The following is a 23,937-nucleotide window of genomic DNA, read 5'->3' on the forward strand; positions in this document are numbered from 1 at the left end:
CGGGAAACTGTTCAAACGTATTTTCCCCGGCGTGTCCGTCGAGGCTAGGGCGTGATGCTGCATAGCTACTCCGGGCAGTTCTCCTAGGTGCAGGGTAAGGCCCATTTCAGCGGTCGCTTTGGTTGCACGGTGGCAACGCATCAGCTTTACGTAACAAAGGGGACGTCGCCGAAGCTGCTGGTCCGAAACTGAATTCATGAACTTGGCGTTCATCTGCCATAGTACCAGAAAGCCAGCATGTTTGTGGTGAAAGACGTCCCGAGCCTCCTGATCGAGTTCAAGTCCCTGTTCGAGCCAGGAGTGGGCACATTAGCTGGCCCGACTGCTGGGATTTGTGTACTTGAGGAAGCCCGGCCACGTTTCTTCAAGCATCGCCTACTGCTGTTCCCGCTGAAGGAAAGCCTCACCCCGGAGCAGCCACAGTTACAGCGAGAGGGCATACTGTTCCCCATGAAGGCATTTATATGGGCCGCTCCCATGGACGGCAGTGTCAGCATCTGCTGGGATTGCAAGGTTACCAGCAACCCCGTGGCTACCATTGAGAAGTACCCGCTTCCACGGATTGAAGATCTCTGGTCAGCATTGACCGGTGGAAAGAAATTCCAGAAGGTGGACTTCAGGGACGCTTACCAGCAGCTGGTGTTTCGGGATGTCTCCCTGAAGTATGTCACAAGATGGACAACTTTGCGCCTCTTCCAGTACACGCCATTACTGTTTGGCGTGGCCACAGCCCCGGCCATTTTTCAGATAGAGAGGGACAACCTCTTCAGGAGCATAAGGCCGGTGGCGGTGCACTTGCAAGACATGCTGGTTACTGGCAGGGAAGAGGGGGACCACCTGCAGAACCTGCACAACATCCTGGCACGGCTGCAGGATGCCGGTCTAAAGCTCAAGCCGAAAAAGTGCATTTCCTTGCTCCCTGTATTGAGTACCTGGGACTTGTCATTTCCCAGGCTGGCCTAGCCCCGGGTCCCCGTAAAGTTGATGCTGTGCTCAATGCGCCTAAAATCCAGAACAAGAAGGCGTTTCCGAGCTACCTTGGCTTTAGGAACTTCTGCAGGAGTTTCCTGCCGAACCTGTCCTATCTTCTATGCCCGCTTCATCTTCTGCTTCGAGATGTTCAGCATTGGGTCTGGAAGAAGGAGCAGGATAGGGTTTTTTAACGCAGCAAGGAGCTAGTCACGAAGGCTCCAGTGCTGGTACACTTCGATCCGGCCAAGTCTATCGTTCTGACCGTAGATGCATCGGACTACGGCGTAGCGGCCATCTTGGCACACAAAGGATGGCCAGGAACGCCCTGTGTCGTTTGCTTCTCGTCGGCTTCAAGCTTCCCAGCAATGCTACAGCCAGCTGAACAAGGGAGGCCTGGCCTTCATGTCAGGGGTCCAACGCGTCCACGCGTACCTGTGGGGACTGAAGTTCGAGACCGTCAGGGACAACAAGCCGCTGTTAGGGCTGTTGGGGTCTGAAAAGGCAGTTGCCGTGCAGGCATCACCTCGAGTGGTACCCTAGGTCTTGAGACTGGCAGCCTACAGCTACCAGCTGATGTCCTGAGCCACCTGCATCTGTCAGAGGTGCCAGCCAGCTGCGCTTCCACAACCAGCTGAAGTGTCCATGCCCCTTGGAGCAGGCGTACACGGAGGTACCCTCTGGAACTGCGGTATTGCAGGCGACCAGCCAAGCCCAGTCCTGTATCAGGTGCTCAAGGCGGTGTCCCGTGGGGAGGAATTGCTTCAGCGGGCCCATAACCACAAGGCCACCGAGGTGAGCCTGCAGCAGGTCTGCCTACGGTTCGGTTCCAGGGTGGTGATCCCACAAATTCTCCGGGCCAGGGTCCTGCAGTTCCTGCACGAGGGTCATTCTGGCATTGAAAAGACTAGTAATGTGGCCCGGTCCCACCTATGTTGGCCTGACCTTGATCAGGACATCGCTGACGTGGTGCAGAGCTTCCAAGCGTGCCAGAAGCATGAGCGGGCTTCACGTCATGTGAAAATCACCCCCTGGCCGTTCCTACAGAGACCTTAGTCCCGCGCGCATGTGGATTTTGGGGGGCCCTCTCAGGGCCATTACTAGCTGGTGGTGGTGGACGCCTTTTCGAAGTGGATGGAGGTTCTACCTTTCACCACTCCATCAGCAGGTGCGACTATTGCGGCGCTGCGAATGGTCTTCGCCACCCAGGGCTTGCCGGACATCATGCGTCTGACAATGGTCCGTGCTTTCGCCAGCACAAGGTACATGGCCTGGGTGACCGAAAAGGAAATTTGTAGTGTGACGGTAATTATCTACAAGTAGACGGATTTCCTTTTTTATGAATTGGTGCTATTCGGGCTGTTCTCCAGTCATTCGGTGATTCATACGACAATACTGAAGCACGGAATATTATAACAAGAAAGTTTGATAAGGTTACAGTATATCTACGGAGAAACAAATTAGGGATATTATCAGGCCCACTTGAACATTTCGGTTTTAGATTCAGCACCATAGACAGTACACAGGCATAGAATATAAAATTCACATGAAATGGTTGGTACACTGGGAGCTGAGAAGACACTGTGAAAAAACGTATTAAAATGATTAGCAAGTTCAACCTTCTCCGTAACCATCTGTTCGTTTATTGTCATTTGGGATACTGGTTTCTTCTTCTGGGCAATATATTTCCAAAATTTACTTGGATGGTTTGTAATAAAATTAGGCATAGATGAGTTGAGATAATAATCCTTTGATCTACGCACGGAAAGTGCGAGCTTGTCTTGTATTTCAGATATTAAATTTGGCTGCGTAAGGACCTTTTTTAACCTCCTAATTTTACGTTCCGTATGAATCTTGTTGCGATAGATCCATGGTGTCTGCTTGTGAACTTGTTTTTTCTTACTTGGTATGAATTCATCAAGACAAAAATGACACGTGTCCTTAAAGCGGGTCCAAAGGAAGTTAACATAATTTTCGTCGTTCGCGCGAGAATAATCTTTGACAAAATGGACAGACGATTTTTTTTTAGTTTTAGCACAGGAAACAAGCTGTAAGCAAACACAAACAAGACAGTGGTCGGATAGCCCCTGCTCGATCACAACCGTGAATTCTGCGAATTTCCGAGCTAAGAAAACAAGGTCCAAAACTGAAGACGAAGAACCTTGCACACGTCTCGTTTCAAGAACAACTTGCCTGAAATCATGTGTTACCATGATATCAAAGACTACATTAATATTCTGACTGTGATGTGGCCCGGGCTGAAGGCGCATCCAGTCTACACCGGGCAAATTAAAATCACCTAGTAGGATAATCTTGCTGTGTAAACAGTTACTCATACAAGACCATAATTCATGCAAAAAATCAGGAGTGGAGTCAGGAGGTCTGTAGATTGCGAATATAACAAGGGTATAACCCCAAAGAGATACCTCTATGCATAAACATTCCAATGTAGGTATTATGTCCAGAACGACAGCCTCTATCGGATCTTTAATTAGGACCACCACACCTCCTCCCCTAGAAGACCTATCCACGCGATAAACACTATAGCAGGGAGGAAATATCTCTTGCTTGTTAATATCTTCGCGAAGCCAAGTTTCAGTAATAACAGTAATGTGAGGGTCGTGTTGAAGTAACAATATTTCTAAGGAATCTCCTTTATTTAGAATACTTCTAGCATTATTATTTAATAATCGTGGTTGCTTGTTCGTGAAGGTTCATTATTTGACGACTGCGTTTGCCGAAAGCGACTATCTGCAACCTGTACCCGCTTGTTCTGCGATTCGTCCCAAAAGAAAACATGCTTGTCTACTTTGAGCTTGTCGTGTATAAGTGACACCTTCTTTCCTCGAATTTTATCGTTTCTTGCACTTTCCAAAAGAAGCTTGCGCTTCTTTAAGGTACATTGCGACTTGTCAATCTGGATGACAATACTAGTTCCCTTCAGATTTTTGCATTTTGCAGTATTTCTTTCTCTTCATTAAAATTCTGAAGATACAGAAGTACCGGTCGCTTGTCACCTTGGTTTCCTAATCTGGTATTCCGACCGACAGAATCACACTGTACAATAAATACATCCTTTACAATTTTATCCTTGAGTGCATTTTCTGTCTCATTTAGAATTTCAGGTATCCCATGAATTATCAGAATTGATCCTTGGCTTCGATCCTCAAGGTCTGTAAGCTTTTTAGCATGGAAGCTGATCAAGTGCTCAATAGACTGTAAACTATGAGCGTTTGTTACTGGGGTATCAATTGGTTGCATGATTCGCGTCTGCATTTTGTTAAGCGTGGTGTAAAGTTCCAAAACCAGCTTCTCAGTATACAAGAAATGCGTTTGCAGTTCTTGTATATCGTTGCGAAGAGTATCCTGCCCCTATAACAACTGTTTAAGCATCTCCATCTGTGTAGGGTCGGGATTTACTTCAACACGACCGCAAAGCAGAAAGTTACACACAACGAGACACTCATAAGGCATAGCAAGGCATCGCCATGGGCACCGCACGACCATAACACCACGATAATCGCTACGCAAGGAGCTTGTTTCGGAACCAACCCGCACAATGAAGAACAAGGCCCCCATCAATGTCATGGCAGTTCCTGGTTCGCTGTGCCCACAGAAGAAAAATTCCTGCGGCGCTTCTTTTATACGGGTGAACACCGATGACGTCACAGCGCTGCGCTCAAAAGGGGCCGCTAGGAGCAGGGTTGCATCTGGAGATGAAAAAATGAAATCAGGAATAAAACCATTTATGATAACTCAAAGGGAAGCTCATTACTTTCCGTAGCGAGATCGGAATGCCCTAGAACACGCACCTATAAAGCGAGATATAAGAAGGAAGAAGAAGCATGTGCTTGCTGCGGTAAAGCTAGGGAAACTACGGAGCATGTTTTATTAGAATGTGAAGACGTCTACCCAGTGGTGATTTAGGCACCACTGGCGTCCTTGAATCCCTTGGGTTCAGAGGGAGCAGTGGTAAAGCAAACACGTCCGAATTGACATTAGTAAGAGGCGACTGGAGGATTGGTGGAAGAAAAGTAGGGAAACGACAAAAGACGGAGACTTACAAAAGCACAGTTCGCAATAGGGGATCAGAAAATTTGGGCGTGGTTGTTCATAGTTTTCTTTTTCTTTTTTCATTGTTTAACCTGGGTAAGATATTAGGCAGTATAGTAGCGAAAGCTTGGTGGCGCAACCCACCGTCCCGTTCCAAAGGGGACGCTCATATTATCCATCCATCTATCCATCCATCCATCCGTGATGATGAGATTTCAGGCGCGATATCACCGCCGATGGTGCATATGCGCACATCGCAGAAACGATGTTCGCCGAGATGTTGATGAACAGAAGTTGATACCAGGGCGAATCCAAGAAAGCCCTGCACAATAAAGAACAAGGCTCCCGTCAATGTCATGGCAGTTCCTGGTCCGCCGTGCTGCGTCATATCCCTTTAGTTGTGAGGAGCCGAGTAAATGCAATAGGTTGAAATTGCTAATTGGCGTCCAAGTAAAAAGAAAATTCATAAAACACTGATTACAAAAAATTTGTCGTTCAAAGTGAAATTAACCACTTTATATGAAAGAATACGAACCGCTCTATTTGATCGAATATGACCGATATCGCTAATGCGAATCTGTTTATTGGTGCCGGGATGAGTTTGTGACCTAAACGCTGCTCTACAGCATTAGACTGCGTTAGAATCAGCCATTTGGCCACCTAATGAAATTTGTTGGGGAACCTCTGCTGCCACGATCCTTTAGATAACACAGGAACGACTTTCAGTAGGTGGATTTGTCTGATCTTTGTCCTTGCCACTTATATCGCTCTTGTGGCTTTGTTTACTTTGCTTTAACTGCCTTTCTGGTATAAATTTGAAATCACTGTATGATTATCTAAACGCAGAAGGCAGTAACACATTGCGAGAAAGCATATTGCTATTATCTGCAGGCGTTCCGTATTTAAAAGAATACCTCCATGCACAAATCGAAAGACACGAAGCGTCTTAACACGATGGGTTACCAGTGATAAATTCTTAAGGATCTGCCATTTTTCTTGTCGACGCATGTACCCGATGTATAGTGAGTACAATTTGAATCTTCTGTGCTGGAGGACTTCGGTTTGAATCCGGCCATCAAACAGGCTCTTTGTTCGTTTATACATAGTGCAATGCTTCTTGTAAATAATCAATTTCAAAAGTCACAAAGTCGTTTGAAGTTAAAAAACAAATCTTCGGCAAATGTATGTACCAACCGTCATTCTCGAATGGGGTAGTCTGCCCTGCTTGCAGCTGCCGTAGACACTAGCGCCAGAACTTCCTACAGAAATTATTGTAGGAAACTCCTTGGGTTCACGTACGCTCTGAGCTCAGCGAAAGTAAAACGCTGCACTCTGGAGTGGTTTCAGCACGCTCGAGGTGAACTTTGAAAATGTTTGTGCGTCCTACCACAGAGAAAACGAAGTTGCTCGAAGCAGTTGGCATTTTCAACCAGCACGAGGGGAAATTTTGCAATTCTACTTTGGGATGTTCATTGGAAAAATATAGGGCCAATCGGACACACAAGGTAGTACTAGGGGGTCTGACCAGCGCAAAAAATTGATGACCAAAAAGCTCAAATAGTTCACAGTAGAAAAGCTATTTACGGGTTGAACATACATGGGCAGTAAGCACTGACCAACATGGACGCGAGCCAACATCCAGCAACGCACGTCATTGTCATGAGACCAAGCAGTGGCCGTTTATGGGTACTTCCAACTAAATCCAATGGTCGAGATGATCTTCGAAAAATACGTAGCCTAACCCCCGGCGGTGGAAGCGCCGGCCTAGCACCACTAAGGACCCACAACAGAGAAATTGTGGTAATGATTGAGCCACAAAGCATGTAAGATGTTGCTGGAGAACAGAAGGTGTAGTGGACTGGCAGACACAATCTGGTACGTGATGTTAGTCGATTGAATAAGGATGGGATAAGGGCCCTTGTACCAAGCCAGGAGTTTTCCTGAAAGTTCCACATATCACGAGGGGGACAAAAGAAACAGGAGGGCGCCCGGCATTTGTTGCGGTGTCACTCGTAATAAAGGCGTTTTTGGTTGCCTTGAGAGGCAGCAAATCTGGTACGGGCGGTATGCTTTGCGTGATCTTTACGGGCAAAGGCGCTGCGCGCATATCCACTAGACAAAGTTGTAGAGGAAGGAAGACATGTGCCCAACGGTAAAGTTGGTTCACGTCCGGACAAACGGTAAATGGGAGAGCATCGAGCAGTGTCATGTTGCGAGGAATTATATGCGAATTTCACGTAAGGCATTGAGGAGTGCCAATCGTGGTGGTAAGCGGACGCTACTTTGAAAGCATATCTTTTACGGTCCAATTCAAGCGCTCGGTAAGGCCATTCTTCCGGGGATGGTATGACTTGGTGATCTTGTGCTACGCGGAACAGCAGCAGAGGATATCATCCATCAGTTTATTCGGAAAGGTACGGCTTCGGTCGGTCAGCAATTGACGTTGTGCACTATGTCACTACAATCACCACGTCTATAGCAGAGCTGGTCGCCAGCGCTCCAATTATTCCGTAGCACGTCACATAATCGCTAGTGACGACAACCCAGTTATTTTCTGAAGTAGATATAGGAAAGGGTCCGAGAAGATCAAAGGTGGCATGAAAGAATGGGTCAGGTGCGACGTCAATGGGCTGAACACAGTGGCGTGACTAGGTCGTCTGGCACCCGGGGCCCATAGGTCTTCTGTCACCCTCCCCCCCTGCTGTATTCGAGGAGGGCGAGGATATCAATAATTTCCGGGTGTCTTCAGACGTATATGGCACCGCCCCCCCCCCCCCCCCGTGGCCCCATGCACGCGGGGCCCACGGCCCCCCGGCCCCCCCTGTTGCTACGCCACTGGCTGAACATACCCCGAAGACGCACAGATGGTGTACAGGGTGTTTTTTTAGCGGCAACAAATTTTAAAATTAGAAAAATATAAATCACGGTAACGTTACGTTCACCATTCGAGTGTACAGATAGGCACCCTTTTTATACAGATTAACTTCCGCAATTACATGTCTAATTAGCGTAGTTACGGTAAATAACTTTCTAATTGTCAATACAACGTGGGTACAGCAAATGAGTATCTTGGGGCCCGTCCTCAATATTGCCTATACCAACAATTAAATTTCCAATAGCGGATTTCATGTGGAAGCTACGCGAATAATGATTTCCCCCAGGCTCCTTGAAACCGAAACTGCCTGGAAAAAGAGCGTCTGCGTCGTCGATGTGGCCGCGCTCCCACCGCTTTTCGTCACGTTTCCGAAGTCACCACCGGTCCGGCCCCGCAAGCAGCTTCCGTTATTTCATTGCTGCCTGCAGCGTTGACCTAGCGCTTAGGTGCCGGCGGGCCGTCAAATTTACTTCGTCATTCCTTTGGGTCTCTGAAACGGCATTTCCTCGGTGGAAGTGGACACGTGATGCCCAGTGGAATGACGAAGTAAATTTGGCAGACGGCCGGCATTCAAGCGGTAGGCCAACGCCGCAGATGGCAAAGAGATAACGCACGCTGCTCACGGACCGCACCGGTGGTGACCTCGGAAACGCGACGAAAGCCCGGGGGGGCGGTGACATCGACGACACATATGCTTTTTCCAGGCAGTTTCGGTTTCAAGGAGCCTGCCAAGGGTAAATAATTGTTCGCGTAGCTCCGTCATGAAATCCGCTATTCAAAGTTTGGTTGTTCGAATAGGTAATGTCGAGGGAGGGCCCCAAAGTACTCATTTGCTGTAGCCAGCTATTGTTCATAATTAGAAAGTTAATTACTGTTTCTTCGCCAATTACACACGTAAGTGCGCCAATTTCTCTGCATTTAGAGGCTGCCAATCTGCACACTGGTATGTTAGATATATTATTACCGTGATTTTTTTTTCGATTTTGAAGATTTTGTACAGCTAATAAAGCACCCTGTATTTCGGCGTTGACAGAGCTAGCAGGCACTCACCTAGCACCGCACTGCGCGGGCTAGGCGAGGCCAGTACAAGCGACGAGGCAGGCGGTCATGTGTGTGATTAGCACCAAGGTGGCCACCGATTGGGGCGTCTTTAAGATCACGAAAAACTGTTGAGCGCAGGTGAGATTGCATACTAGAAGATCGGGACCGTCAGGATACACGTTTTGCAAATATAAGGTGCCATAGTTCAAGGAGGACATGAGCACGAAGTAATCGCTGGGAGATGATAGAACGTGGTCAATTCTTTTAAATAGACATCCCGTCGCGCTTCGTCGGCCTGCTTCCATGTGAAATCCGTTTAGTGCGCACAGCGAAGTCTTCGAAAGACATGTAGCGTGTAGAAGAAATTTATAAGCACCAACTGCAACAAGAGTGTTTTCGTTTACCTTCAATAGTGGACGGCGCTGTTAAGTTACAGGCTTTCATGTGCCAAAACCACTTTCCGATTATGAGTCACGCCGTAGCGGAGGACTCCGGAAATTCTGACCACCTGCGGTTCTTTAACGTGCACCTTAATCTAAGCACAAGGGTGTTTTCGCATTTCGCCCCCATCGAAATGCGGCCGCCGTGGCCGGGATTCCATCCCGCGACCTCGTGCTCAGCAGCCCAACACCATAGCCACTGAGCAACCATATGGTGGGTATCAGCAGGTTCTGTTAGTCGTAATGCTCAGGACCTGCTTATAACGCTAAGTAAAAGAGCCAAAAACAAAGTAAGCACCACATTGTTGTTTCTTTTTAATATTTTACTGCTTTATTTTTGTGTTTTTGTTACATCCATATAGGAGGCATGCGGTATAGCATCAGAAAATGACTCCGTAATGGGCGATTACCTTAAGACATTTCCCTTACATCAAAATCTGTTGCCTACTCATGCGAATATTTCGATGCGTTGAGCTGCAAACGCAGCTGCCTTCTGCGCAACCGCCCGTGTGAAATTTATTACTCGAACATTCACTAGCACAATCTTCGGCAATGCAACCTTTTCCTGCGGCGCTGGACAGCAGCAGAAACGTTACGACAGTAAATACGGCAATCCTGAGAGAGGGGCAATTGCGCGGCATAACGAATCAGTCCGTTCCCTGCAAATAGAAAAGAGAAGCTGTTGGCCACAAAAAAGAAATGCTCACCGCTTATGCCTACTTGCTTGACATCTAAACTTTAGTGGCGTCTTTACAGACTGAAATTGCTGCAGTTGTTGCAAATATGTTGCATGTGTGAGATCTCACACTCGTAGGCAATGCCTGCTACTGTGTAGGTACACGCATTTAGCGAAGCTAAACCATAAAGAATGTTGACATCTCTAGCCAATGTCAGCGACTTTAAATCAACATTGATAAAATATGACATTCCACCATTTGCTTGGTATGGAACGTCGATGGTGTTCTATTCTGATTTTGTACAAAAGAAAAGCACGGTAGCAAGCGACTATACAAGAACTAGCCTTCTGCATTTGCGGACTGAAGAAGCACATGCGTTCCACTTGCGGACACCGAATATTGCCAATTTCTTGTGATGATCAAGTAAAATAGATATTTAATGGCTACACGTCATTAAAGGCCAGCATCGGCCCAAGCAGGAGCAATGGCAAATCAAGCTCAAATACAAACACGAATGTTAAGTAGCAACGTACGGAACACTTATACAAAGTAGCAAGTTTTCAGACGTGTTTGCAAATGATCCGGGTGCCCTTGCTTTGCTGAATATAAGAAGGCATTTGTATGCGATAAAACACACACATAAAAAGCATAGCACAACCAAATACTATGTATAATCAGAGGGACCAATAGTAATGCTACAATCTGCTAATAGCTCAATATACAAGCAACACAAGGCAAGTGGCTTTATGCCAAAGCACACGCATGCTGAATTTTTCTTTAAGCAAGAATAACTATCAAATGATGCGGATAACTGACCCTGAACCGAGAGTGAGGTTAAAAATGATGCGATACTAAGGCGTTTCAGGTGCCTGGCTAAAGAAATTATTTGTTTGTAGCATATATGTATTATATCTAGACTGTATCGCCACCCTCTTTATGTTGCACAATGGCTGTACCAATATTTGTTCACGGCATGAATAAACTTCTTCGTCGAAACCGAAAATGCGAAAAGTAGGTACATGTGGGTGTCGGATATTGTTCATAAATCACAAGTTTTCCGTGTCGTGCGCCTATGACTTCCTTAGAATCACCCCCCCCCCCTTATGGCTTCAACGTCATTCAATGTGAAGGGTGAGTGTCTTACCGCTTTCGTGGCACTAGAAGAACTGCAAATTCCCAGACTGATAGGCTGGTCCGTGTGTGTGGACAGGCTGCTTTCCGCGAGTGTGGATATTAGTTGAGTGGTATAACATCGTAAGCGAAACATGGGGAAGAAAGAATTGCAGTTAATATAGATAAAAACATTCAGCTTCACTGGAAACATAGACAATCAGCTGGGAAGGAGATGCAAGTGCATGTGCTTATATATTCATAAAGAGTAAAGAATATTCGCCGTCTCCCAAATAATGGGAGTGTGAAATGGCAAACGGGAAAAGAAGCCCATTATCGCATCTCAAACAGATGTATTGTTGTTAACTTCGAAATGTGCTGTTATTATAGCGTCCTAATTGCTGCATTAATAAACTCCCTTAAGAAAGCTCCATTTTGTGGAGCACACAATAGGTTCATCTGTCGCGGAACTAAAAAAAATTTACTCAGTCTAATGTCTAAGCATGCATCATTGTAAAAATAAAACAAGCTTATTAGCAAGAACATAAGAGGAAGGCATATCGATTTACACGCATAATCAGTATTTATCTTAGAGGGAACCCTTAGTTTCAAACCTTTCAATGCACTACAAAAAATTGCTGACGGATGCGACCTCGTTATCTGGCACTGCAGAATGTCTAAAGGATTTTGATGTATTTGCTGCATAATAGCTTTACATCACGTTTCAGTGCACGCACTTCTAGCTTTCTAATTTAGTGTCATTACAAAATCGCCTTATGAGAAGAAACTTCCATTAGGCGGCAGACATCGGCATTTTCATTGTTATTGACATTGTTATTACGCCTGAAATGAGAGTAATCCTCCTTGGCAACTTCACTCACTTCGCATTTCACCGGCTGTCCACATACTTTAGCCGATGTGAAAAATAATAGACATAAGGTGGAACACCAGCTGGTATGGCGCTCAACTGGTTTTCAGCGCTCCTGACAATGAGCAAAAACTGTATAGAGCGATTTAAAAAAAGTCTGACATTAGAAAAACTAAATGCAGCTGCGGTTTTAAAGATGAAAAATTCACAAATCAGAGAATACATATTGCGTACCAGATAACGTTACATGTGGCGACATGTACATGGGACAAGCGGCTCTGTGCACAAGCAGTCGTCTAAAAGAACATCGACATTCTCTCAGAAAAGAAAATCATTCACACTTGTCTAACCACCGTAACATATATGTCATTGTGAACCGGTATTTTTTGACACTGATATACGTGAAATTACAGAAGCGTTACATATAATATGGTATGGTGAAAATGCGTGGTGAGTCAACCATCGGTTGCTATCACTGACAAAGTATTTGTGTTTTTGTACGCTGCTTGAGCTATTGTAATATGTTTCTATAAGAATTGACTCGTTTTGTCCATGCTCACTGCAGCCTGCTGGTGCTTTCATGTTCGATCTCTCTCGAAAAATAAACAGTTGTGAATAAGCGCTCGTGTGCCCACCTTCCCCGCATCATTGTCTATTGTACGCGGTGCAAATATCACCATGAATACTCACCAACTAGCCCAAGTATCAGTTCTGCTGCAGAAAAGCCAAATTTTTGTGGCCCCATGCTCCTGTCGAGAACTCTCGCAACTAATGCCGAGTGATAATGACGTTTGCGAAAAAGAAGAAATCTTGCCAAAGCTTCCTGCTAGGGAACGCGTTTTTGGTTGACCTAAATACAACGCTGATAATTTCTGTACGACAGTACCCAAGCGCCGGCTAAGCAAAGAGAATGAGCTTAAGGGCGCGTCGATGTGTTCGACTGTTATATTAAAAAACGGCGTATATCTTTGGTGAGACGAAAGTACCGCGCACGAAGTGCACATGCAAATAAATTGTTTTCATCACACTTACCCGAGCGGATATTGCAGAATTCCAAAATGCGAAAGCTAAATTGTTTATGCAAGGCAGCGCGTCCGACTACGCACCACTGCTAAAAGCCAGCCAGATGGAGGCAGGCACTATCATTGCACCAGACTGTCGTCATTCTGTTTGTTTCGTATACTACAATCACATTGTGCCAGTCGCCTTACCTTTTGGATTGCGCTTCGTTTGAAGCAGCGATGAGTGACGCGGAATCAGTGGTATCCTGTCATTTGCATGCAGTCGATTGATCACCCGAAGGAATGGCATATGTGGCTACGACACAGCAACACGAATACGAAATATATGGGAGAATCCTTTATCTGGGTGTTACTTCTGCTGTATTCGCCAGGCAACAATTCTAATTCGTCGCCCGCAGGGACGTGTGCATAAGCAGGCGTTTGGTGAATCGCACCACCACGTACCCGAGCACGTGGAGCGGGACCCTCCCACACTTAACCAGGCGTGGCTTAGCCGTGACCGAGGAAAATGGGAACCTGGGGTTGAGCCGATCGATGCCGGGAGTTTGGAACTTTACTGCCCTTCGGCGGGGGCAACACGCCCCTTTTGGCGTCGGCTTTCACCTTGACAGCACCCCTTGACTGACCCACCCGGGGAAAATCGGTAGTGGCCTTTTCCTATCCACCTCTCCAAACTTCGTTTTTCTCTCTCACTTTCAATATTTCCGGTCCTCTCCTCTCTGCTGTACTACTTCCTATCTTCTAGGCAGCGAGGGTTAAACCTGTGTGCCTGCTTGCTTGCCATTTAAACATTAGTGTCGTCTTTACAGACTGAAATTGCTGCAGTTGGGACATGTGTCCCAAGCCTAAGTTGTCTCAGATTCGGTTATAGAAGTAATGCACACTGTCACACTGGCAGCGCGTGTTTTACAGGCCCTGCAGTGTCCCCCTGTAGGACTTTATGATGGGTGGGTGGCGTCGCTGCCGAAAAATATACAATTGCTTATGGCTAGTTTCTTACCCCAACTATCTAATCGCTCCCTAAGGAGCAGGCGCACCGATGAAGTCTTCCAGTGTTTTGGTCTCCAAAAAGAATCCTTCCCTGCTTTCATGTCATCAACTCTCAAAAACAAGAAAAAGGAGTACGAACAATCTCACTTTTTCTTGCGTTAAAATCCCTAACTGAGGTACTTGGACCAGCCTATAAATGATCAAAGATTGCTAGCAGTGATCTCTTTATGGAACTCCAGGATGTAAAAAAGCAAGAAAAGAAACTGCATAGCCTAGTATCAGCTGGAAATGTCCTAGTGAGAGTGATCCCGCACCGCACGATGAACATGAGCAATGGTGCATTTTCTAATAATGACCTGATGGAGCTGAGTGAAGTTGAACTATTAGGAGGGTGCATCTAGCAAAATGTAATCGACGTAAGAGCATTATGCTAAGGCGTGACGGCAAGGAGGTGAAGACCAAGCACCTGATATTTCCATTTGGTTCATGTTTGCTGCCTGACAGTATCGGGACACGGTACGTGAAGATGCGGGTCAGAACATGTGTCCCAAACCCTCTGCGACGCTTCAGATGACAGTGATTTGGCGACAAATTGCCGATCTGCCGACGCCACCAAACTTGTGCTAAATGCAGTGCTCATGAGTACTTCTCTTAATAGTGTGAAACTCCCTCGATTGTGGGAACTCTGATTGGATGCACGCCGCGTACTCGTGGTCGTGTCCATCGTAGAAAAAATATAAACAAATTATAGCTATCAAAGTCAAAGAGCACATGTCATTTAAAGTGGCACGAAGGCAGGTGTCATACCTGCCCAAGAAAAGATTTGCCAATGGGGTGCGCCATAGGGCAGTGACACCACATTTCGCGGTGATGTAGTGCCCACATGCAGTGAGCCGCCAGTGATGCCATCCGCAACATGGCGGTTGCAGGTAGTGCTGCTTCACCGCCCCAGAAAAAGGGCCATCAACTTTCATGCTGTTGGCCTCAAAGGTCTCGTCTCCCTAGATGAGCGCCTCACGCCAAACAAAGCGCTTGCAATAGCACGTGTCCAGCACCTCGGAAGAGACCGTGGACGTAACAACCGGCAAAACGGGGCCGCCATCGCCTTAGGAGCGCAGAAACACTCGCGGTCGCTACAAAAAAAAAACACGCATAACAGGACCCCAAAGGGGCTCTGCAAGTTTATTCTTCTCACATGAGACTCACCGCACAAGCATTGTCTGCAACATGGATACACAGATAGTACAACGGATTGGCAGAGGACTTCCTCGTAATCTCACGACGTCACAGATCTCATAAAGAAATTTAATACGAAGGCGCTGTGTGTCCAAGAAACACACATAAAGCCTACACACTTAAACTTTCTCAAGCAATATGCCATTTTCCCTAAAGACTGTGACAACACTTATGCCTTGTCAAGAGTTGTGGCTACAGCTGTAAATAAGTATGTTGCATACCAACAGATTGCCCTTCAGACACCTCTAGAGGATGTATCTGTGCGAGCAATTTTATTCAACAAGCTGATTTCCATTTTCTCCATTTGCATGCCTTCCAAACATCACCTGAGTAAAACGGAATTTTACAGCGTCATCGACCAGTTCGCGTAACCATACATGATAACCGGTAATTTTAACGCTCATCACACTCTTTGGGGATACCCGCGACTCAATGCGAGATATCGACTTATAGGAAACTTCCTAGTGTACTCTGCTGCGTGCGTCTTCAATAAGAAGGAACCAATATATCACAACCTTAATCATAATTTATATTCATACATAGACATGTCGACTGGTTCTACACCTATTTTCCCTCATTTAGAATGGCATGTCATCAAAAATTCATTTGGGAGTGACCACTTCCCAGTAACCGTAAACATAGTAGCACTACATGACTCCCTTCCGTCCGGCCCTCCCTGGAAACTAGCCTCAGATGATTGGAAATGCTTTAAGAAGTCCACCATCACGACATTTGATCAGTAATTTTACTATAGATCATGCTGCGTCATCTTTTACCGCTTTTGTTATTGACACAGCAGAAAAGCTCATCCCTCAAACAATAGGTGCTTCATGAAAAAGACAATTTGCCTGGTGGAACGAGGACTACAGGAAAGTTCAAAAAAAGCAAAACAATGCATGGGGCATTCTGCGCCGATACCCTACTACAGAAAACCTTGTTAAACTCAAACAGTCTAAGCCACAGAGAAGATGCACACGACGGCAGGTTAGGAGAGCAAGCTGGGATAAGCTTCTTTCTGGAATAGATTCGTTTGCCCAAGAAACAAAAGTGTGGAATGCGCTCAGAAGTCTGAACGGGCAGTGCCCTCGATAAATAATCAAGGAATGGGGTGGGAAGATCATGCAGACGTTCTTTGTAAACATTTTGAGTACGTATCTAGTTCCGTGCACTATTCGCAGACATTCCAAATATAAGAACGCAAGACACTGGATCGCAAATGTTGAGGAAACGATCTATATAACGTACCATTCAATATTGGCGAGCTTAGAGCAGCAATGAACATCTGCATAAGCTCTGCGCCGTGAGCTGACAGCATCATTTATGTCATTAACAAGATTGTGCACACGGACAAAAAAATTACATTGCTCGCACTTCTTAATAACATTTGAGCAGCCGGAAACCTTCTAGTGGCATGGAAACAAGCTATCTTAGTCCCATTTTGTAACAGTTTAAAGACCCACCCTTCGTAACAAGCTCCCGTCCCATAGCACTTAGCAGCTGCCTCTTTAATCTTTTGGAAAAAATAATAAATATCAGTCTCTTGCATTTCCTGGAATCAAATACTGTGCTTGATCGCTATCAATGTGGTTTTTGAGAAGGTCGGTCCCCATCCATCATCCTCACGCAGCATCGGTCAAGGGGGTAACGTCCGAAGTGGCTGAACAGGTGGCAATAGCCATGGCAATGAGGAACCCCGAACGTCCTTACGTCTACACTAATTCGCGATCAGCGGCCAGAGCATTCGCCTCGGGCTCGATATCGCGGGAAGCGGCGGCCGTCCTCGGCAGCGAAGGAGCCATGGGTCATCACATCATCAAATGGCTTCCAGCCCACATGGGGGCCGACGTGCACCCCGAATTTCCCAACGCCAACGAGCTGGCACACGGACGCGCGCGAGGACTCACGCACCGCGGCGATCGTGGCGAGCGAAGTGGCGGGTAGGGAGGGGAGCACCGAGACCCGCTGCCCAGCTTCAACGAAATAACAACGCACTATCAGCTGTCGAGGAGAACCTTCCCGCTGCCCCACGCTAAACTCACTAGACCACAGTCATCGATATTCAGAATGCTGCAGACAGGGTCGTTCCCCTCGAGAGGCAGACTGAGCCGTTATTCACCAGAAGTAGAGCCGCAATGTCCGGATTGTGGCGCATCGTACTGCTCGCTAGCGCATATGCCCTGGCAATGCTCCGCGTTAACCTGCACCGTGTTCACTAAAGAAGAAGACTGGGTGGACGCCCTGCGAAGCGACGACCACCAGACCCAGCTCCGGGCCGTCCAGAGGGGTCACGAAAGGGCGGAGGCTCACGGGCTTCCCGTCCCAATGTGGGTGCGGCCCGCGACCCCTGCCGACCACTAAACCAAGAATGGGTGGGGAGGGGCACCTCAGGACTAAATAAAGTTATTTCCTCCTCCTCAGAAACCATTGCACCAAATTTGGTGAACTTGATTGCATTTGAAATAAAAACTAGTACGGTGTTAAATGGAAGCTTTAGCTCGGGTGCTCCTATCTAATTACATGTAAAAGGAGAATTCGTTTTTAAAAAATTATGGGGTTTTACGGGCCAAAACATCTTTCTGATTATGAGGCGCGCCGTAGTGGAGGACAACGGAAATTTCGACCACCTGGAATTCTTTAACGTGCACCTAAATCTAACTACACCGGTGTTTTCATATTTCGCCCCCATTGAAATGCGGGCGCCGTGGCCGGGATTCCAGCCCGCGACCTCGTGCTCAGCAGCCCAACACCATAGCCACTAAGCAACCGTGGTGGTCAAGAGAATTCGTTTTTCTCAGAAACCATTTCACCAAATTTGGCGAACTTGATTGCATTTGAAAGAACTAAAGATGTAGTGACTGTTGCCTTCGAATTTTTTATTGAGGTCGTCAACTTTTTCTTAAGTAGCAAAAATCGAAAATTTTCAGCAAATGAGACTATCAAGTTTACAGCGCTCTAACTAAGCAACAATATGCGATATCAGAATTATGTTAATTACATGCCATAGTACATCTAAAAGGGACAAAATTGATACGTTACACATTAATCTAAAAATGTTTTGTAATATTGAAATAAATCTTTCGCAGAACCCTTATACACAATGTAAAAAATTCACGAGAAATATGATGTATTAAATTTGTCCACTTTCAATGATTTAATGCTGCCGTGGACAGAACCGCGATATCTGTTCTTGATGCAGAGCTATCTATTTGTAAACTCCGTGCTTCTATTCTTTTCCAACTTTCGCTTTTTTGAACATTCGTTCAACAAAATTCAAGCCCTAAATTGAATTTCTGCTTCAAGCACTTACTAGAATAAATCTTTCTTTCTCAAATTCCACAAATTTCATTAAAATTGGTCCAGGGGTTATCTCAAAAGAGCATTTTTGCGTTTTAAATGTATTTGAATAGGCCGCGTCAGACTTGGGCCCGAGCTAAAGCTTCCTCTTAAGTCAACTTCACGCCTTAGCTACGCACCGACAAAACGTGTGCGCTGGTTAGACCGTTCGTACGTGGTCGCTTTTTTTTAATTATGATAGTTTGTCGGAGTTGACTCTATCATGCGCGCGTAGTGATTAACCGCGACGCTTAAGCTTCGTCTGCCATGGGTGTTTTGTTTTCTTCGATTGTGAAAACAGCGGAAGGACGGAATAATCGAATTTCCATATTTATTTAAATATTCCAATTGAAATACTCCCAACAACTTGTCGCTGTCCTTGGAATCGAGGAATAAGCGTGCACGGGTGTACATGAACTTGGGGCGCGGAACACAGATGTAGGCATCTGTATCACACTTGGAGCACCCGGTGCACGTGATGGTTAATTGGCCGGCCGCACTGCTGAAGTTTACCACGCTTGAATTTACAGATACCAGCCATCAAGGCAAGTGTGGGAAAGTTGAGCACCAAGGCCGGCCAATTAACCGCCACGTGCAGCAAGTGCTCCGACCGTAATACAGTGGCCTACATCTCTATTCCACGTCCCAAATTCACATGAAAACTGAACGTTTGTCAATTTTCATTGCTTGCTAAATGTGTGTCAAGCGCCCGCACTCTCTGAATAACCGTGTCGCTTGAGATCGTCTGCCCTTAGAGTTTGCGTAACCGCGACTACGAGAGTGATCGTTAAACGGCGTACGGTTGAAATAAGTAAACTTTTGAAGGTATTTGTATCGAGATTACAGCACTTGTTGCACGTGATTGTTGGCTGGCCGCACTGCTTAATTTTTCCACGCATTTCTGTCAAACAATGTCGCACACGTTCATTTCTTGCAGTAACGAAACAGTTGGGCAAGTTCTTGTGAACTGCTGCTTATTTAAACGTTCTCGGGTGCATGCTACTATGTTATTGAGGTCAAGCTCACGTCTCGGCTCTCTGTAAGGATCGAAACGTGTACGCTTCTTATTAGACTATTGCTCAGAATTGGTGCGTTGTCATATTTTTAGTACTGGAGTCCCGGCCACGGCACCTGCATATCGCTGAAGGTGAAACACGAAAACACCCTTGTACTTTTAGGTTAAGTGCATGTTAAGAACCCCAGTTTCTCCAAAGTCTTCCGAAGTCCTCCACTATGGCGGCCTTCATAATCAGATCGTGGTTTTGGCATGTAAAACTTCATAATGTTTTTTAATAATGAAGACTGTCTTTTTAGACCTAGATAAATTTCTTTCAGGTGAATTACCGTGTCAGTTCAACTTCGTCTACCGTTTGAGTTTTCTTTGCGTCAACGCGATTGCAAGATCAATCGTACAACCGCGGAAGTTCCGAAAAAGGGAACTATATTGCAGGCATTTTTTATTTCAATGGCAGCCCCCCGCACACAAGGTGGTAGAACAACCGTGATGTTTCAGTTTTCTTCTCACATTTGCTACCATTTGGGCAAGCGTATGCGCTGTCATGTGTGTGCGACGAGCTGGACAAGATTACAAGACTGTTGCATGTCCTTATTTTCATTATATTCTTACTGAAGTGAAATAGTCGTCAGTCGCCTAATTTTTTTATTCCTATAGAAGCTTTAGGGACACTCCTTAAGAAATTACGCTGACACATACATGCGCCGTATTCGGTTGTGCTTTCGTGGGCGCTGTTTCCGCCCAGCTTAGTGTCGAAGGCCGCGTAAATTTAGCTTGGCTTTGGAAACGCTTTGTAGCGAGAAGCAGCAATAAGTGATTGCTTGTCGCTGCTGCCCCGCTTCATCGCCACAACGTTAATACAGCGTGTTTACTGTCAGTGAGATGTGTTCATGTTCGGTTTTACGCACGACACCAAAGTTGTTAATTTACCAAAGAAGCGAACGTTTACTGTTACTTACAGTGGCGAAAACATGTACAGCTGCTTCATTATACCTGTCGTGTAATTCGCTCTCGCAGTCACTGCTTCCCTTTGCGGATGAAACTGCCATATTTTTTTACCGTTATCAGCAAGCTTGACACAGCTATGCTGACATAGAGACCAGAAGAATTCATTTTGTGTTTGTACAGAGTTGAAACAATTACAACATCTTTTCCGATAACTGTAAGCTCAGCGAGTTTGTATTAAGCCACATAAAAGCAAAGTTACTGTCAGAACCTGCAGATTGCTGTTACAAGTGCAGGTAGTTACCATGCACATGATGGGTAATAATGTTTGTACATATTTCTAAGACGTTTTTATTGCATACTTTGCAGCCAGGTTTTGTTCCGGCCATCTGCCTGGTGTCACTTTGGGTCGACATCATTCTTCGTTGATGATTATCACAGAAACAAACCTACAGAAATCTGCTTTATCAATACCTCTGAACTTAACAGTTCATTGTCGTGTCTGCAAAAACTGTAATCGATCCGGCATGATGACTAGTAAAATGTGTAGCGTACCCGCGACGTCTTCGGTTTTGCATCTGCAACCACGGATGAAAGGCTGCGCTCAGCGTGGGGTAACATCCTTATTGGCTGATGTACAGTGCTCACGGAATGAAACGCGACAGCGAGTATTTGGTAGAACCCAGCATATGTGCAGCGAACTCGAGAGTACCATGTCATGTCGCTATGAATCTGGTCACTAAAGGTGACTCTGACTCCGCTCTAAGTGTACACACCAAAGTTACGTCGATGTGACACGAACTGCAGCCGGTACAAACGAAAGTCTGGGTGGGCATTAGTTAGCCCTAAATTAACGCGTTTCTTCCGTGAGCACTGTACCTGTGAACCCTGGAGTAATTTTTGTCTCTGTGACTGGTCTAGCAAGTCCACACAAATGCCACACTACATTTCTTAGTAAATATTAACTGCAATATATTCGTCTGCCACAGCTGAGGCACCCTGCAGTGAGTCTTAGGAAAATGTTTAGCCGCCAAGATACCTGTGGTGATTTCAGAAGTATTTGTATCTGCTGCCGTTTAAGAACAACAACGCTCTAGCTCTGGTAAATTTCATCCAGGCTGTCTGACGCCCGCGAATTTTTAGGATGAATTTGTGTTGTGTGTGGCCGTTGGAGCAAACCCCACACTCTTCCTCTGTAAGCTTTTGGTACGAATGAACTCATATAATGCTTTTCTTTTTCATTATATGACTGCTGAAGTCAGGGTGCTACAAGCATTTAGGCAATTGTGTAGTCCCCAAGGTACCTATGGCAGCTTCAGTAATATTTGGCTGCGACCACGGAAAGATCGCGTTCAGCTTCTGTTTTTTCTCTCCGAGGCCATCGAGCCCGTGAACACTTGCGGCGAATTTGTGCTTTGACCCCTCAAGTACAGCAAGTGCCTTGGTATTGCTAGTACTTGTCAAACCAGTCTGGTTCTATGCCGAAGCAAGTGCCGAATAACTGCTTTTGTGCCTGTGAACTCTCCAGTAATGTTTATGTTTCCAATTGCCTAAGTGATCGTTTAGTAATTTACCTAATTTTTTATGTATCTGCTGTATGTAAACCTAGGTTATGTCCAGGTAGCAATACCCACTATATATATAAAATATTTAGTACTGTTACTGTGTGCGACCACTGAAGCAGGCCCGCAGAACGCCTGGTGAAGCTTCTTTCGTGGCTAAGACACCTGTGAACTTTCCAGCAAATATGGCATTTATGTAGCTGCGACCGTTGAAGTGAGCATGCCCGCAGCAGCCCTAGTACCGACTTCCTTCGTAATCTCCTCCCTAGCAGATGACCTTTAAATTTTCTTTACTGGCCGAGGTCCATCTGCAAATTATCAGCTCAACTCAAAAGGTCTCCTGATACACAAAAGGTTCGATGTTTGCTCTGGTGACCTTTACAAGAGCTTGTTATGGATGCATAGCGCATTTGCTCTATAAATGGATGATCAGACAACAGCTGTCGGTGCCTATATATGTCCACTGAAGTAGTGTCAATCAATTCCCTTTATGCCTAATGTAGTTATGACATCATTAGCATAACTAGTGTTATTTATTGTGTGTAATTATATAATATGGCCGAGGGGAAAGGCTGCTTCAGCCTAAAATGGCTGACATATGTCAATTCTTCAGCCAATTTTGCACTGATGTCCCTGTGACCATGGAAGTAACCCCACAGCAAGCCTCATGATAACTTCCGTACTGGCCCCAGGTCGAGTTCTTAAGCTTTCTAGCTACTATAAAGTGCATTTGTATACAGTTTGTTTCATGCGCACTTTTACTAACCATGGGGCGTAATAAGTCCTAATGGCTGAGCTTGTATGAAAAAAGTTATTGACTTCTATTTCTTTGCATTGATGCGCTTTAACTAAAACTGCCGCGTGCTTTGAGAGTTGAACTCGTGATATTCCTGCAACAGTTTTGTCGAAATCAATGCTGTACTTTTAATGAGTTCTTTAAGTGGTTCACCAGGCTATACAACTTAGTTCTGTAGCTTCGTGCCTGTTAGCACAAAAATGTATAGCTTGCATGTCTATACGTTCCATAATTATTGCATTTTTATGAGATTTTATCTAATGTATTAGCTTACCGTAGCAGAGAATTATGTGCATAATGCTTAGCTGCACTGAAGCCTTCTTTTAAGTTGCTTTGACATGCGATGCGCAGTATTGCTGGTCTGTCTCATGGTACTTCAGCTTCTGCATTACAAAATATTTGCTCGCCACATTGGACCACTGCGGTGGATCTTCAAGAACCATACAGTTCCTTTGCATCATTGCCCCTTGAGCCAACAGAAAACCAGGCCAAGATTTGTTAATGGTATGGAAAATGCCGCAGGCCCGCTTCCACTGCTAGGACACATTATGTTAATTTATAACAAATAAGGGCGCCCTGCAGATATCCTGAATCCACAACCAAATGGCCCGCACACGTCCATTGGACGACTCGTACAACAATGTCCAAGAAGCGTCCTACATCCTGACAAATTCTCTTTGGGACGTGCTCGGAATTATGCCATAAAAGTAATTCATATATAAACATAGCTTGTACGTCCGAATATCGCATTATGACATTCGTGGGATATTTCTATGAACGCCAATTCGCATGGACGGGACGATCCCATGGACATCCAAGAATGATCCACAGGCTTCTTAGATATGTCCTAGGGACGTTTGAATGTCCCGTTTCGGATCTCTGCTGCACATATGTAGGACGTCGATGATCCAATATGACCGTCAATGGGACCATACTTCGTGCATCGTTTCTGCATGGTACATGTTATGTATCATTGTCTAGTTTTTTACGAATATATTTACGCAC

At 45.6% G+C, this 23,937-nt stretch overlaps 1 protein-coding gene and 1 long non-coding RNA gene across 3 annotated transcripts in view; both read right to left on the minus strand.

Annotated features, from left to right (window-relative positions):
• The window catches only part of LOC135920012 (galactosylgalactosylxylosylprotein 3-beta-glucuronosyltransferase S-like), a 166,689-nt gene that overhangs the window by 66,547 nt on the left and 76,205 nt on the right, over positions 1-23,937 (minus strand). The gene's annotated exons all lie outside the window — the stretch shown is intronic.
• LOC135920027 (uncharacterized) lies at positions 9,681-11,401 on the minus strand. Its single transcript, XR_010570129.1, has 2 exons — positions 11,200-11,401; positions 9,681-10,037 (listed from the first exon to the last, which is right to left on the minus strand). It is a non-coding gene; the product is annotated as an uncharacterized lncRNA (long non-coding RNA).

The sequence above is a fragment of the Dermacentor albipictus genome, chromosome 3 (genome assembly GCF_038994185.2).
Source record: "Dermacentor albipictus isolate Rhodes 1998 colony chromosome 3, USDA_Dalb.pri_finalv2, whole genome shotgun sequence".
Lineage (NCBI taxonomy): Eukaryota > Metazoa > Arthropoda > Arachnida > Ixodida > Ixodidae > Dermacentor > Dermacentor albipictus.